This window comes from Diabrotica undecimpunctata, chromosome 4, assembly GCF_040954645.1.
Source record: "Diabrotica undecimpunctata isolate CICGRU chromosome 4, icDiaUnde3, whole genome shotgun sequence".
NCBI lineage: Eukaryota > Metazoa > Arthropoda > Insecta > Coleoptera > Chrysomelidae > Diabrotica > Diabrotica undecimpunctata.
The window spans coordinates 7,630,031-7,648,718 of NC_092806.1; the positions used below are offsets into that span (position 1 = coordinate 7,630,031).

At 33.9% G+C, this 18,688-nt stretch overlaps 1 protein-coding gene across 4 annotated transcripts in view; it reads left to right on the forward strand.

Annotated features, from left to right (window-relative positions):
- Positions 1-922: 922 nt before the first annotated feature.
- LOC140439096 (EEIG family member 2) overlaps positions 923-18,688 on the forward strand; it is a 216,893-nt gene continuing 199,127 nt past the window's right edge. Inside the window, exon 1 of one of the 4 annotated variants that reach the window (XR_011950601.1) lies at positions 923-1,107. The gene's annotated coding sequence lies outside the window, so the exon portion shown is untranslated. The remainder of the gene's footprint in view (positions 1,108-18,688) is intronic. The other 3 variants (XM_072528777.1, XM_072528779.1, XM_072528780.1) reach the window with 3 other exon arrangements.

The window sequence follows — 18,688 nt, forward strand, 5'->3', positions numbered from 1 at the left end:
CACAAATAGTAGTATAAGTGCAATAGGACATGTGGTGAGAGTCAATTGCATGGGCCCAGCCGTTTATAATGGCGACGGCGCTACTAGTCACGCTAGGTTAGGTGGGGACTTAGACAAGGAAAGAGAAGAGATCCTTGTCTAATGGTGGAGGTAAGACAAAGACATAGCAAGAGGCGTATGACATTGATGTAAGTGCTGTTGCCATGGTTTCACTCGTTTTGCATATTTACCCAAATCATGATTATACTATACAATGTTTTCCAATCAAAAAACAAAAAATGTAGGAAATTGTACTAAAATTTTAACTTCAATTTACAATAACTTATTTCTAAAGAGTTTTGAGTATCAATCACAGACCACTAGGTAGGTGATTTGTAGTATCAACCGAAAAAAGATGTGTTAGTGGCAACATTGTAGTCCATAGTTTTGGCCCGTCCGCATTTGGCACCAGAAACTTTGTCCCAAATCTTTCTATGGGACTTACCTTACTAGAGGCTAGAGGGCTATGTACTGAATCTGACGTACTTCATTCTTCTGGGTGTTCGTGATTACAGTACAGCCAATATTAAATTTTCATTAGCCATTAGTAAGGACCGTATTTACCTCAAAAGCTACTTCCATTTTATTTTTATTTAAATGAAAACAATGCAGTATCACAGATTTCGTTCTGTGGAAGTTTTGTTAACACGTATAAATTTAGTAAAAATATTTAAACAGTCTGATAAATGTTTTAAAGATTTTTTTAAAATTTATCTTTTGGTCCCGAAATAATGAACTATAATTAAAACAAACTAAAGTCGGATCTGTACAGTACACTTCAGTCTGTCAAAAAAGATGTATACATTCTCGTCTGCATGTAAGAGAAAGATGTCCTATTGTCCTGTGATACTTCAAAATCGTAAAACTATTCTATTACTGTTCAAATGTACATTCCATTCATGCAGTTATTGTTCTGTCAGTGAGTTGTGAGTGGCAGTGGCTCTCCTCTGTCAGTCAGTTTTATAATGGCGCGTTAGTAGTGTTAAGTGTCAAAAGTTGTGCCTTTTAATAAAACATTCAATAACAAAATTCATTCGAAAACTGTGCAAGATTTTGTTATTTATTAAGGTTAGTACACTTTTCGCGTTGAATTTTAAGTGAGTTATGACAATTCTTAGTCCTGATTTTTCTACCTAAATGACAACAATAAAAAACAGATATTTTTTCCTTATTTACACCCTAAACATTGACGAATTTAATCATGCTAAATGACATTTTATTAAAGTAATTAAGTAGCTAAATGTGCCTTGTCTCGTTTGTTTTAAATGCAAACGATAAGTCACTTTAGATTTTTTTCAATACATATCTTACATTTTAAAAAAATTGCAGTAGATTTGGGATATATTTATAAATATTTGTATTAGAATTTATTATGTTCCAGAGATATCCTACAAATATATTTCTAACATTTAGTAGGTGTTATTATTACTGAATTATTGGAATATTCTTTAAATAAAATTGTTTATTTATAAATGGTTTTTAAGTAATCCAGCAAATTCAATTGTGAATACAAATTAGCATATATGTAAATAAAGGTGTTTTTTTATTGTTGTGATGTTTTGAGTTAATTATGTACATAAATTACCAAATGTACCTCTTGTCTGTGTCAACTACATTTTAAATGTATAGACATACAGGATATAACCTATAAACTATTTGAAATACAGAAAATCTTCCACAACTCAATACCATTCCAGAAAATAAAGAAGTATTTAACAGAATTGTCAGAAAATATCAGAATATACTTTTTAAATTTCCATCTTTACATATGGTATATAAAGAAAATTTATTAATATGTATAATATATGCCAAAATTGACATTTTCACCAAGTTTGGAATCTTTAATAAAAACATATCCTACAGGACACTTGTGGCATTTTTGTTTTTTTTTTATATCAAACTTAGTACATATTATTATCTAATTACTGAGATATGATTAGATGGATGATGTCTTAGTATAGTATCTATATACTGGGAAACTATTCAAGCATCAGTATATATCTATTTTCAAAGAAATATTATTTTCAAATGTGTGTATATCTTAATTAAAATAAGTTGATATAGACAAATTGCTTTCGAGTACAAAATTATTATGTAAAATATAATAAATCTCATAAATCAAAAATAATTACATAAATTATATACTCTGAAGCTTGAAACCCAACAAAAAAAAATAAAATGATTCGTTATGCTACATTTTTACTCAATATTTCAAACTTTTCGAATTAATGTAATACTACTAAGTTTTTAGTAGCCATTCAATCGAATTTTTACCGTCCAGCTGATACAAATTGTATTCAAGATTGATTTAGCTCACATATCTGACATGCAAAATCAACGGTAGCTTCAAGAGTTGCTTCTAAGAGAATGGTTCATTCTACACAAAAATTGCTTATAATTATTTTGTTTAAAATCATCTCAGCTACATTTATTAAACTTTTATGCATCTTTTTGGGGACCCAAAATTAATATTCTTTGTAAAATTCAGCTTGTTCGTATAATTTTTAGGGTTCAAGTCTCTGGGAAACAAAGAAAACAAAATACTCCGTTATGCAGACGACGCAATATTGATAGCCCAAGATGAAGATAGTCTGCAAAGACTGGTCCATAGGTTTAACATAAGAGCAAAAGAATTGAATATGACAATCTTATCTCAGAAAACTAAAACAATAGTAGTCAGCAAAGAACCAACCAGATGCAAAATAGAAATTCATGGCATCAGTATTGAACAAGTAATGGAAATAAAATACCTGGAAATCACACTGTACAGTTAGGGAGACCTGGACAAAGAAGTGAGAGATCAAGTACAAAAAGCAAATAGACTGGCAGGATGCCTTAATAATACTATATGACGAAACAGACACATTAACATTGAGATGAATTCAAGAATCTATAAAGCCAGTATAAGACCAATAATGACATATGCCTCAGAAACAAGACCCAACACAGCCACAAAGCAAGGGCTACTGGAAACGGCAGAGATGAGAGTACTGAGAAGAATCACAGGAAATACGCTGAGAGATCGAAAGAGAAGTAAAGACATTAGAAGAAAATGTAACTACAGTGTATAGAAGTGCAGAAGAAGTATCAGACGACTGCGCAAAAGATGGAGTGACAACCTTTCATAAAGGTATTAATCCGCCAATCAACAAGCAGAATTGCTTATAAAGTGGAAGAAGAAGAAGAAGAACTCTCTGACGACTGGACTATAAGGCGCGTCTTTAAACAACTAGAATTGGGTGACGAGGAAATTAATATTGATGGCTATAACTTAAACCATCTTAGATTCGCTGATGACATTGTTTTAATCGCCAGTAACACCGATGAATTAAATGAAATGCTTCAACAGTTATATCAACAGTCTACAAGCTACTGTAGCAAAAACATATGAACTTAGAGGCTATTAACATCTCTGTTCAGCGTGCAGAAAATGTTAGCAAGTGTCTATATGCCAAAATTCGGATGTTACTAGACATATCCGGTTATTATGAGCAGCTTTTTGGGAAGTTGAGGTAGTATATAAGAATGATAAGAATCCTGTAAATTGAAAGTGAAAATTGGAAGCTCAACTTTATCCCAATACATGTATTTTGCCTGTTTGTACATATAGGTTGGAGATAACGCGACTTAAATAATGAAATGGCACCTAATAAAGTAGCAGAGACAAGAGAAAAAATTAAAAACAAGCTCCAGAAAACGTGGGTAAAAACAACAGCAAGAAAACAATGGGATATGCAAAACAATGTTCACAGATTTACAGATAGTCCATTGCAAAGTTACATTGAGATTACATTTATGAGAGGGCGCAATTTAATTTTGTTGTTGTGTGGAGGTGGTTAGTAGCTTGTGGGGTCGCCACTCTTGTCCCCTGGCCGCCATCTTGGAAAAGGGAGGGCAAAAGGTTTTAGCACTGTGTCTCATAAACTAGCAATTCTACAGAAAGTGTTATCCGACAATATTTTTAGCAAATTAAATTGCCTACAACTTTATTCCTATTTTTATCGTAAAGTGGAAAATAAAAAGGTTATTAACAAAAATAACTAAAAATGTTTGAACAAATTTTTTTTCGAGTCATAACTTTTTTTCTAGTCAATTCCACGAATAATTTTCACTACAAATGTGTTTAATTTCTCTGGGTTTTACAGCACTCCGAGTCTGAGTTGACCGGATTCTTGAATACTCATAAGAATACAATAAAAACCAACCATTAGGCTTAGTTTTTATTATATAATTTTTTATTCATATAATGTATTATTTTGTTAACATTCCTATGATATTATTAGTTTTTTATCGACCTTTTTCCCGACCACCTATGAGGTAGAGTCTGGAGGTGCATTTTTTAAAGTGGTATCCCATTAGGCTTAACTCACTGACAATTTCCAGGCGAGATAATATTGATCATAATTGTATATTTAAAAAGTTGTTTTCTAGCAATTGTTTTTTCATTTTCCTTGATGGTCCAGGCTGCGGTTCACGATCTAATTCAGTATCGAAGGTGAATGTGTGCGTAAGAACGGAAGTTAGAATTGGCGTCATTGCGGGTAGTTCATCTTTGAATTCTTCGAATTTTTCGATTCATTTTAATGCAGGGCGTTTAAAGCCTACCTATCGGCAACCACACATACTTTCACAGTTTCCCTTGCATCTGCAGAAAATTAATTTTGGAAGTTCGGTAGAGACGAAAAAATTTTCGACAACGACAGTGGGCAAAGATGACTCATAAAGTGATAATAAACATAAGAATGTTAAGAAAATAATAAATTGATTTAAAAAGATATGAATTAAAAATAAATATAACAGAAAACTGAGTCTAATGGTCCGTTTTTATCTATTTATTTATTTATTTATTTATCAACGGGCAATCGCCCAATTTAAATACAATGTAACGTACTGTTTTTGAAATGTCATAGCGGCCATTTTGAAAATGGTATAACTGTCACTTGTTGACGTTTGTATTTAGTACTCTGAAAAATTACCACGGCAAGATGTACGCTTGAACAACGTTTGGAAATTATCCTAAAATTTTATGCTAATAATCGTTCTTTTGTGAATACCTATCGTGCATTACGCGAAAGTTATGGACCAAATCATCGTCCTGATGTGCGTGTAATTCGTCAAATCGTGGAAAAGTTTGATCGTAAATTTACTCTGCACGATACGCAACTTCCAACTAGACGCCGAAATGCAAGAACTCAGGACAATATTGCTACTGTAAGAGCCAGTGTAGCGGAGAATGCAAATGTGTCCGTAAATCGTCGTTCTCAAGAACTTGGACTCACCAGAATGACAACTTGGCGAATTCTGAGAAAAGATTTAGGCCTACACCCTTACAAGATTGTTCTGACTCAAGAACTGAAGCCACTTGACCATCACAAGCGTCGTTTGTTCGCTGATTGGGCTCTAGACAAATTCGAAAATGATGGCGATTTTTTCAAAAAAATAATCTTTTCCGATGAATCTCCTTTTTGGTTAAACGGCTTTGTGAATAAGCAAAAAATTGTCGTTTTTGGAGTGAAAATAATACACATGAGATTCTTGAGAAGCCTTTGCATCCAGAAAAAGTCACTGTCTGGTGCGGTTTATGGCATGGTGGCATCATCGGACCTTATTTTTTCGAACATGGTGTAACAGTCAACGGTGAAAGGTATCAAACGATGATAACGGATTTTTTGTGGCCTCAGTTGGATGAAATGGATTTGGATGGCATGTTTTTTCAACAGGACGGTGCCACATGTCACACTACTGCCCCAACCATTGATTTATTGAAGCAAAAGTTCCCGGAAACATTGATTTCTCTTGATGCCAGAGATCCCAGGAGAATTGAGCAACTTCGACCAGATGCTTGGCCTCCAAGAAGCTGCGATTTAACACCGTTGGATTATTTTTTATGGGGCTATGTTGTCATTGGTCTATGTGAACAAACCACAATCTATTGAAGACTTGAAGAGGAACATAAAGCACACCATTCGTGAGATTAATGCGGATATTTTGCACAAAGTGACCGAAAGTTGGGTTCATCAGGACATTCTTATTGGGAGACCTCTTATATTGATAAATTACAGAAGATTCTTAATATAACCTACTTAAAATAAATTTAAAAATTTTAATCATACAAAAAATAAAAGTAGGAATAGTAATTAACAAAGAATGTATAAAACACAAGGACATCAAGCTATCACACAGTTCATAAGCTGAGCTTTAAATTCTTTTGGAATACTATAAGCTAACCTTTGGGAATATTGATTAACAAACCTTGTGTTCTAGACGTGAAGGAATTGTGTCCGTAGTTTGTGCGATGGGGTCTAACATAAAAGGGTTGATTTAGCCTTGTTTGTCTACTGGGAACATGGAGATTAATTTTTTCCAATAGCTGAGGACCAAAAATAATAAGAGTGCAGTATACTATAAAACATAGTGAGATCTTTGTGCATGCGTCGGATTTGGAGAGACGTTATGTTGAGGGACCTTTCCATATTTGAATAGTTAATTTCTTTAATCCTCTGGTTTTGTTTAAATGCAACAAATCTTAAGAATTTGTGTTGAAGTCTCTCAATAGCTTGAATAGGGTGTTATAGTGAGGAGACCAAACACATGAACAATATAAAAATTTTATGGATGGGATATTTAGAAAGTCTTTAGCACAACGTTTGATAAACCCTAAAAGTTGAAGTGATTTTGAGACAACAGGTGAGATATGGGGGATGTAGGATAAGCTGGAATCGAGCACAACACCTAGGTCTTTTATCTGATATACAGAGTCTAAAGGGCAACCATTAATAGTATAGATATGATTTTTAGGGGTATTATTCCGACCAAAAACCATTATATGACACTTTTTAACATTAAGTTCCATTCCGTTGCTGCCACACCAATAGTGATGGGAAGATCTGGTTCGTTTCGCTGACTCGGGTCTTCCAGGTCATTCATTAAAATGAGCCGTTCATAAAGATCCGTTCAATGAAAGACTAATTAAATTTGTTGTGTAAAGGTCAAGTGTGTAGAGTTTAATATTGATATGTTTACGAATCTTTCTGAGAGTATTATGAATTAATAATAATGCAGGACCCGTTTATAGAGGTTCGTTCATTAAAACGACTTTAATTATATTGTTGTTTACGTGTAGAATTCGATATTGTTACTATAAATTTAAGAATGAAATGTAGTTTAAGGCTGACATTAAGATTTGCATTTTTCAAATCATCTTCAGAAATCATTAAAATATAAAAAAAAATACTTGAAAAAGTTAAGTAAAATTACAAATTCCATATTGTTATGTTCATGAATTAATGATAATGCAACATTTAAAATGGATTTTATTTCCTACAAATTTATAAACAGAACAGACTACGGGACTATTGACTCGACAGTTCGAATGTATATAATTTTACAGTTTTGCAGCGTAAGGGTTTCGCCGTTCTGGGAAACTGAAATCAGCGTTTGATTGAACGATCCTTTGCGGTTCGCGGTTCATGCATTAATTTGACCGAGCAACGTGTCGCGATCACACAGTTCGTTTCGTAAACACTAGACAGCGTCATTCATAGGCATGATTCATAGGGTCATTCGAACGATAAGGTCAGAATGTGATTGTATCAATCACGGGTCTTCGAAAAGATCAGATCTTTGTGAACGGATCGTTGGTGACCTTCTCATCACTACACACCAATAGCTCAACCGATCCAAATAAGCCTGTAGTTTTTGATAGTCACCATCATTCTCAATTTTCAAATATAATTTTAAATCGTCAGCAAACATTAGGAAAGAAGCAAAGAGGAAACAGGAGGCAATGCCATTAACATAGTTATTGAATAGAAGAGGTCTTAGGTGTGATCCTTGTGGTACTCCTGAAAGTACCTTAATCTCAAACGATTGAAATCCCTGAACACGTACTATTTGTATTCTTTCAGTTAGGTAGGATAACAACCATTCTAAAAGTTCACCCTGGATATTCAGACTCCTCAACTTATTGATTAAAATCTTGTGATTTACCCGGTCAAACGCCTTTGTAAAGTCTGTGTATACAGAATGAACCTGGAAGCCATCTTCAAGAGATTGTATAAGGAGATCAGTAAATGTCAACAAATTAAGTTTAGTGGAGCGGCTAGAGAGAAATCCAAATTGCTGGTCGATAAAACAGCCTTTTAAAGTTGCTGACAAACAGTCACAGACAAGGCTCTCAAAAACTTTGAGAATACAACTTAGAATGTTAATAGGCCGATAATTGTTCACTTGAGAATTATCTCCAGATTTAAGTATTGGGGTAATAAAGCTAGTTTTCCAGTAGACCGGGAACATCTCTGTCTTTAATGACAGGTTAAAAAAGTGAAAAAGTGGTCTAGAAAGTAAAAAAGCTGAAGTGTTTAAGAAAAGAAGGTGGAAGACCATCTGGACCTGGCCCCTTCTTGCTATCCAAAATGGGAAGTTTTTCATATATACGAGGGTGGATTGATATAAAACTAGCCTTTGATAGAAAAAACAAGTTTTTTGGAATTAAATCGATTTATTTCTCAACATAGTCCCCTTTTAGCTCCATACACTTAGTAAGACGATGTTCCAATTTTTTTATCCCATCCGAATAGTACTTTTGCTCGAGTACTTCAAAATAGATCGAAGTTTTAGTGACGACTTAAATCATTTGTTGTCCATTGCGTCCTCCGAGCCATTTTTTTAGGTTTGGAAACAAGAAAAAATTGCTGGCGGCAAGATCTGGGGAATACGGTGGGTGTTCAATTAATTCATAGTCCAATTCGTGTAATTTTGCCATGGCGACGGCCGATCGGTGAGCGGGTGCATTGTCTTGGTGAAAGAGCACTTTTTTGCGTTCCAAACCGGGGCGTTTTCGACGCAATTCGGCATCGAATCGATCCAATAATGCTGCGTAGTACTCACATTGATTTTTTTTCCTTTTTCCAAGTAGTTGATGTGGATGATGCCCTTCGCATCCCAGAAAACAGTCGCCATCACTTTGCCGGCCGAATGTGCACTCTTTGCCTTCTTCGGCGGACCTTCGGACTGTTCTTTGGTTTCCAGTGTGTAATAATGCACCCAGGTTTCATCAACGGTGATAAATCGGCGAAAAAAGTCCTTCGGATCGCGCCGTATCATCGCCAAAAGCGCCTCCGAAGTGGTCACACGTTTTTGCATTTGATCTATTGTCAGCAAAGGCGGCACCCCTCGCGCGGATAGCTTTTTCATGTCCAAATGATGGTGAATGATGTTGTGTACCCGTTCGTAGGAAATGTTTAGACGATCTGCCATAATCATGACATGGACTTTGTTGATCGATCATTTTCGACGTGGTGACTTCATTTGGCCTCCCGGGACGCTTATCATCAAAAACACTCGTACGACTACGAACAAATTCAGCTTTCCAAAATTTTACTGTTGCTAACGAAGGTGCAACCTCACCATAAACTTCGTCCAGGTCGGCTTTGATTTGCAAATTCGTTTTACCCTTTTTGTGGAGGAACTTAATCACCGAACGATACTCGACTTTTTCCATTTCTCCGAAAACACAAAATTTGCTTGCTTTTGACGGTTGTAAAACCAAACTAATTTTAAAAATTGACATGAAATGACAGACGTCATGTCATGAATGGCAAATGTCAACACCGAAACCAATTCGGTATTAAGTAGCGCCATCTATCAAAGGCTAGTTTAATATCAATCTATCCTCGTAGACGAAATAAAAATGCTAAATTTTCATTGGTTGATGTCTCCTGTTAAAAAGGTATCATCCTGCAAATCAAAATCTTTATCACTATAAGTTTTGGAAAGTATATATGGCATCGTATTCTTACGAGTAATCAACAGAGAAATTAATGAAATTAAACAAATTTGTAGTGAAAATAATTCTATGAAAAATCCTTAAAATCCGTAAAATTACCAGAAAAAAAAATTATAAGGCTCAAAAGAAAATTTGTTCCAAATTTTTTAGTTATTTTTGTTTATAACTTTTTATTTTACATTTTACGATTAAAAGTAATAGTAATAAAGTTGTTGACAATTTAATATGCTACAAATAATGTCTGATAAAATTTTTTGTACGATTGCTAGTTTACGAGATACAGCGCGAAAACCCTTTATACTACCACTTATCCCAACACATAAAAAAAATAATTCCGTCCTCTAAGAAATGGCTAGGCATAAAAAATGTAACATTTCAATGGACTAAGAGTACCTATAATATTTTGTCGTTGTCTTAACATCTTCCACACTTTTTCTGTCCACCATATAAATCACTCCCGTTTCGACCAAAATCTTTCTCATTATTCTTATTTTAGTTGTATTGGCTTTTTTCTTTGATTTCTAACAGTTTTATATTTTTCAGCCTCGTTCAGTGCTCTGTTGTTGTCAGATTTTATGTACTTTGCCTTTATTTAAACTCATTGGTGAACAACGGTTTTTCATCGATTCTTACTTCCTTTAGAAGGATCTATACTTCTTTGTTCGTAATTATGTAATCCATAATCTAGTTATGTCCTCTTGTATTTCTGAATTAGCGTTTTCTTGGTTAAGCCACGTAATTATCTAAGAATTCTCATAGATAAATTGGTTCAGAACATTAAACTTGTTTGTAATTGCTGGTCGTACTAGTTAAAAAATACTCATTTATGTTGGGATTTAATTGAAAAACACTTAAGTGCATGGTTATAAATCTGTTAACAATCTTAAAACAATTTCAAAGCACTTACTACTCGTTCGTCTGTTTAATAAGCCATTTAACTCATGTTATAACATGAAAACGATTTGTCATTTATCAAGTCAACAAATAACTGTTGTGTTACGTTAACGTAATACATAACATACCAGAGGCTAATAAAGAAATAATTAATACAATATATTTATGCGTTTATTTTCTAATAATATCTATTTTATTTATCTATAAGGAAGATATGAACATAATAAAATACATAATTACTGACTCCTCTCATCCATAAATGAGCAAGAAATGTTTAATCTCCTGCGAAGAGTTGAGTACGAAAGCAATAAAGTTGGTTTGAAAATCAATAAAACTAAGACAAAAATAATGGTGGTCGACAGATTCCACACTATTCAACTTACTCACATGTTACAGGAATACCAGATAGTGGTAACAGTTTTGTCTATCTCGGGTCTATAAGTAACGATGGTAACTGTGAAGCAGAAGTTCGGAGACGTATTGGTATGGCAAACAATGCGATGAGTCGCCTAATTAAAGTTTAGAAAGATCGATCTACCTCTCAAAATATCAAGATGAGACTGGTGAATGCCCTTGTATTCTCAATATTTCTATACAGGGCAGAGACTTGGACTCTTTACTCACGCGGACGTGAGCGTTAAAAAATTGATGCTTTTGAGATGTGGTGCTGAAGAAGAATGCTGCGCATACCTTGGACAGCTCATAGGACAACCGTTTCGATTCTAAACCAACTCGAGATTAAAAAAAGTCTGTCCACAGTATGTCTGCAAGGTAATCTGCAATTTTTCCGTCACGTGGTTCGCAGAAGTGACGATAGTTTTGAGAGATTAATTGTTTCTGGAAATGTTCCGGGGAGAACAAACCAAATTTGTCCGACCAAATTAAGAATTCAGCTGGAAACTCATTTTGCGAAACTCTCAGAGCAGCTGAAGATAAAGACCAATGGAGAAAAATTATTAGGAATATTGGGAGAAGTCATGATTCTCTGTAATGGGGAAATGACAAGAGAGAGAGAGAGAGAGAGAGAGAGAGAGCACGCCTCTACAGCTTCTATATCTCCGTTGGAAGAAACTTTACGACCTTTTTTAAGTTAAGGAAAGATACGCTAGTCGCACAGAGCCAGATCTGGTATTGGTATGTATGAATCTCACGGTGATTTCATCCACAGTTACAGATTGTCCAAGACCATCAACACTTTGACAAATTGCTACGCTCCTCTCTGTCATCATAATTATCGAATCGTAAAGCTCCTAATAGAACTGCAAATCTTTTTTCACTCGCAACCGCTCTAAATACATCTCTTTCGTCTGTTCCGTCTGTAGCAAATATGCAACCTGTATTTTCGTGGCCGGAATTAAATATCGCTTGATTCCAGAAATCCATAAAAAATTTTAAGTTCCACCATACACACACACACAACAATTTTTGTAGCTTAGAGTGACCAATGGAACAGTGGGACCCACATGTCCGAAGATCAAACCGGTTACACTCCATAATGGAGTGGTACCTATCTGACCCCCAAGCTATAACCAACCCCTCCTTCCCATCGCAGGACATAACGTTTGCTACATAAAGTAAAACCCTTTGTTTTACTTTAAGTGGTTAAGCCACCTGATTTTAGGGGTAGCTAGAAGAGCTTTTTATCCTACGAATGGCGTTAATTTTTACATGACTGCACTTGTGTCCCAAAATGTATGTTCCAGACAGCGAGTCATCGGTCACTCAGCCGCCGAATTGACAAAATAATTTTTGTTCTCCTCGCCCGAAGGGTCTAGCCGTCGAGCTCACGCTTTTCGGTACGTGACCTCGATGCTCAGGTTTCGCGAGCTTGGTCCTTTTGACCTACCTGAAGGGTATTAGGTTCCTGAAGGGCCTTTTACCTGAACGGCTTTTCTGCCTGTGCTGCTGATCAGCATTAGTAATTAGTATAGCATCATAGTTCCACCATATCAGTTTCTCTTACGTGGTATTGTGATATAACAGAATATTTTTCACGAATCACAATTTTTTGTTTATACGCAGAACAATATTTTCTAACATATTATCACAAAATAACAAATCACTTCATTGTATTGAATCCAATTGCGACTGAGTCCAATCTTTATGCTCTTTTGACCATCTTAGTCTATTTTTCTTTTGTTGAAAATAAAATGAAATTTATTAAAAACAATTCATACTAATTTTTTCAACTATAAAACGTACTTTGTGAGTACCAAATCCTAATTTGTCGGCCTCTCGGTGACATGTTGATCTAGAAACGTGGCTTCCAATAACATCACTCCATAAAACGTTGTAACTCCATATAATTTGCTTGTCGATTTTTCACTATAATGCGTCTTAATGCCCTTGGATCTGCTTCGGTTATTTTACTTTTTCGTACATTTAGGTTTTGTGACGACCGAACCTGTAGTTTTGTATCTTCTGACTATATTTCTTACACTATAGCGTGACAATTGCAACATATTCGCGATTTCCGAATTGGATTTTCTAGAATTAAAAAATCTAATAATGATTGAACAAATTTTCTCATCAATAACTTTATCTCGACCCATTGTACAATCCACAAACGGCAAAAAGCTTTACATAACTACAAAATACATTTGACATTAACTGACAGTATTATTGTTTTGATGTCATTTTTCCATAGCTACCTTTGGATTTAACGTAATTATGAAAAATTCAACGTATGTTGACAGAAGTGAATGCATAGCGAGGGTTTGGTGAATTTTTTTTTATTGTTGAAAATAAATAAAAAACCATAAGGGTAATGTTTTTAATAAATATTAATAAACATGTTTTATTAATTAATATGGAACTTATAAACATGCAGAGTATAATTTGTTTATGGTAATCGACTTAAACTGCAAATTCCATAAGTAGGCCAACTGAAATGGGAAGGGGCTCGTATTCTTACTACGAGGCGTGTTTTTTAAGTAAGTACCGTCTTGGAATTAAAAAAAGACGTGCAAAGATATGGCAATAATTTTATTTTTACATGATAGCCTGTACCTTAATCTACTTTTCTACATAATTTCCGTGAATATTGAGGCACTTGTCATAACGCGGCACCAGTTTTTGCATACCCTCCTGATAAAATTCTGCCGCCTGACTTGTTAACCACTGCATCACAAATGTTTTGACTTCGTTATCGTCTTGAAGACGCTGACCGCCCAGGTGTTTCTTCAAGTGCTGGAACAAATGGTAGTCGCTGGGCGCCAGATCAGGGCTGTATGGAGGATGACCTAGAGTTTCCCATTTAAATGATTTGATGAGATCTTTGGTTTGATTAGCCACATGTGGACGGGCATTGTCAAGCAGCAAAACGATACCCTTACTCAACTTGCCACGTCTTTTGTTCTGGATTGCACGACGCAGATTTTTCAATGTCTCACAATAAGACGCTGCATTGATTGTCTCATTACGAGGCGGAAACTCCACTAGCAATACTCCTTTTCTGTCCCAAAAAACTGTGCACATGATTTTCCGGGCAGAAATTGTTTGCTTAAACTTCACTCTTTTGGGTGATGATGAATGTCGCCATTTCATGGATTGTTGTTTCGATTCTGGTGTGACGTAGGCCACCCACGTTTCGTCACCAGTAACAATTTGGTCTAAAAAATCTTCACCTTCACTGTGGTACCGCTCAAGGAAAGTCAATGCACTGCCTAAACATTGGGTTTTGTGCAAATCCGTCAACATTTTTGGAACCCAACGTGAACACAATTTCCGGTAATTCAAGTTCTCAGTAACAATGCGATACAAAACACTACGAGAATACTGAGGAAAGCAGTCGGACAATGATGAAATTGTAAAGCATCTGTTTTCTCTCACCTTTTCGTCCACTTTCTGCACCAAATTTTCATTAACGACCGAAGGACGCCCACTCCGTTCTTCATCATGCACATTTGTGCGGCCATCTTTAAATGCTCTACTGTACTTACTTCTGTACTTACTTAAAAAACATGCCTCGTATATACGATAATTAAGAATCTGTATCATGGTCTGATTTAATATTAAAATTTTCGGGTACGTTATCTCTATCACTATCATTAAACAAATCTTCATTATAACAAAAGAGTTTCTTCAAAATTGTTGTCATGTCACCTAAACGAACTTAACACCGTAAACAGCTACACGGATTGTTCGGCGTCGACTGAAATTCTACAACTGTACTTTAAAAATAATATTCAGCAAGTATCTTAAACCATTGTTGCCAATTATAAAGTTTTTGAGGTTAAGTTAGTTAAAAGACCACGGTCTAATCGTGATTCACTAGAAGAAGGAGTAGGTAGAACTAGAAATGGGAGAGAAATTGTATTAAAAAAAATCGAAAAATATAATTTTTTTATGTAGCAAAAACTGTGAGTTGACGCCGAACCAGTCAAGGGCTAAGTATTATATACCTTGATCGAAATATTCTACTAATAGCCCAGTCTGGTTATACAAAAATCATCGATTTCACGGCAAAATGTTTCGCAGATATCTGAAGCTTTTAAGACATAGGTGGGGGTTACTAGATGACGAATAGATAAAAAGATACTCCTATTTTTACCTTGCGTTTTTTTTAAACAATAATTTATGGTCAGAATTTGATTTTTTATCTATAAGTTTTTTCCCTTATAATTTAAATAAACAATATTTATACCATTTTTTATATCAAGAATATCTTTATTTTCCCGTTTTTTCAATTAAAATTGATAAATAATTTACGGAGATATTTGCAAAAAAGCAGTTTTTTTGCACTAATTTATAAATTTAATTAATTTTTTTATTAACAAAATAAAATGTTATTAATACATTTCAACATTGAGGAATTACCGTCCTTTAAATTTGTGCGAAATTTCCCCCCGATCGGTCAAATAGTTTAAAAGTTATTCAATTTGTTTATCCCTGGGACTAATTATTTAAACCATTGATCTTGCCCTATGAATGATGCTAGACACATTTAACAAATTTCATAGGATTCTTTAAGACTTATACTATCTCAGAATTTAAATAAATATTGAGTTTTCATCGAAATTATTTACAAAATAAACGTTTGAAAAAGGGGTATGTTTTTTACTTATAAATAATTGTAATAACTTCTATATTTTTCAAGCTGCAGACTTGTACGTACAACCATTAGATAGCTGGTAAAAAAAGTCACATTTAACAAAAAAAATAAACCTTCTATGAACAATAGGAACGAAGTTAGCGACAATTTTTTTGTTAATTATATCTCCATTGTTTATAAACATTAAGAAGTAAAATTTGCACAAATTTTGAATGAAAATCTAAACTTTATATTGAATTTTATAGCTATACAATTCATCAAATTTTTCGAAACTTAAAACCTTTCGAAACGAAGTTACTTTCGAAAGATCGACATAGGAAAGTGGAGGGGAAACTGTTTTAGCTCCTCGCTGCAAAATTTAATATTATGGTTACGGATTTATCATTCAAAAGCTTCAACAGTTCTGTAGGAATTTCATCAGGTCCATTTGCTTTTCCATTTTTAGCGTTTCTTATTGCGTATTCTACTTCTTCTTTCAATATGTCTGGCCCAGTTGCATTGATTATCTGAGTTAAGTTGTTTCTATCGTCTTCAAATAATTCATTCAGGTATTCTGTCCATCTTTTTATTTTATTCTCTAGATCTACAATAAGATTTCCATCTTTGTCTTTAAGTTTACCTATTTGGCATTTCTTTATGCTTCCTGTTATATCTTTTACTTTTTTGTGCATATTGAACGCATCGTACTTTTTCTCATAGGTTTCCATTTCTTCACATTGTTCTTTAATCCACTCCTCTTTGGCTTCTTTTATTCTCTTTTTTATGTGTTTATTTATTTGTTTGTATTTGTCTGGGTAATTCTTCATCTTTCTTCTTTGTTCTATCAAGTCTAGTATATATTGTGTCATTCACCCCATATTCTTTGTTGTTGTTTTTGTAAGATGTTTCTTTCCTGTTGTTTGTATAGCTGTATTTATGTAGGTACTTTAATTTTTGGTTAACGTTGTTTGTATCGTTAATTTGTTGCTGCACTGAACGGAGGTTTTCATTTATTTCTTCTCCTGTTTCTTGTCGTATATTTTTGTTTCTAAGTTTATTTAAATCTAATGACTTTCTGTGTGGTCTTTTAATCTTTTTTGGTCTCGCCTCTATCACAGTAACTACCGGGATATGATCTGAGCCTATATCAGCTCCTGGGTACGTCTTAGTACATTTAACAGCGTTATGATACTTCCTTGCTATCATAATGTAGTCTATTTGATTTCTCACTATTTTTTCTTTGGTATGTTGTGGAGATGTCCATGTATATAACCGTCGAGGAGGTAATTTGAAAAAGGTATTTGTTATTACGAAGTCTTCACTTTGGCAAAATTGAATCAATCGATCTCCTCTGTCATTTCTGTTTCCAAGCCCATATTTTCCTACTTGTTCTCCTACCTTACCTTGACCCACCTTGGCATTAAGATCGCCCATTAATATGTTAATGTATGGAAAGACTGACTTAATAAGTGAAGACAAACAACCTGCAACAAAAAGGTTCAGACCTGACAGTGAAGTCGAATAAATGAACCAAATTTTAACTTTTAAACCAATGTATGTAAAGAAAATAAAAAAAAAAGTAAAGTTCAATAAACATTGCAAAATTTAATAAGGCAAGTGATGAAAAAATCGACTTATTTTATCAAAGCAGTAAGGCAGATTAGATTAATATTGTATATCATATTTGTAAGAAAAATAGAATAAAAATCAATATTGTTAATTATAAACATACAAACAATTATAATTAATATAAGGAATATAATAATATAATGTGTAAAAAATTACCTGAAATTTAATTTATAAAATATTTAAGTATTATTACATCATTGATATAAAATGAAAAAACATATGTTGATTTTCCGGGATTTTCCGAGATTTATGGGGGGTAAAAATTATGTCATCATTATTAATACTGCGACAGACTATTCGAGCAAATTAAAAAAAAGTAAGTATTTAGGGTGAATTTCAAATGGACTCAATTTTTCCGAGATTTCCCATATTTTCCGGCCAGTGAAAACTATGTAGTTATTCATATTTCGACGAGCTACCCCAGAATAAAAAAAAGAGGCTTGCAGCTGCAAAGGAAGCCGAGATAATGTAAATTTTTCCTACGTGTTGCAATTTGAAGTTCCGATGCCGAAAAAAAAACGGAGCTGAAACAGATATCCTCTCCACTTTCCTAAGTACCGTCCTTTCGAAAAATTAGATAAATTTTATAGCTATAAGTTTCAATATAAAGTTTAGATTTTCATTCAAAATTTGTGCAAATTTTACTTCTTAATGTTTATAAACAATGGAGATATGATTTTTTTAAAAATAGTCGCTAACTTCGTTCCTATTGGTCATAGAAAGTTTTTTATTTTTTAATGTGAGCTTTTTTACCAGCTATCCAATGGTTGTACATACAAGTCTGTAGCTTGAAAAATATAGAAGTTATTACAATTGTTTATAAGTAAAAAACATACCCCTTTTTCAAACGTTTATTTTGTAAATAATTTCGATGAAAACTCAATATGCATTTAACTTCTGAGATAGTCCAAATCTTAAAGCAACCTATGAAATTTGTTGAATGTGTCTAGCATCATGCATAGGGCAAGCTCAATAGTTTAAATAATTAGCCTCAGGGATAAACAAATTAAATAACTCATAAAATATTTGACTGATCGGGGGGAAATTTCGCACAAATCTAAAAGATGGTAATTCCTTGATGTTTAAATGTATTAATACCATTTAGTTTTGTTAATAAAAAAACGCAAGGTAAAACTAGGAGTATCTTTTCATTTATTCATCTTCTAGTATCCCCCACCTATGTCTTAAAAGCTTCAGATATCTGCGAAACATTTTTCCACCTTTTTTTTTAACCAGACTGGGCTATAATAACTACGAGACGTTTTAGTTGCTATGAAAAACTTCCCCTTTATAAAATTATCGTCAAC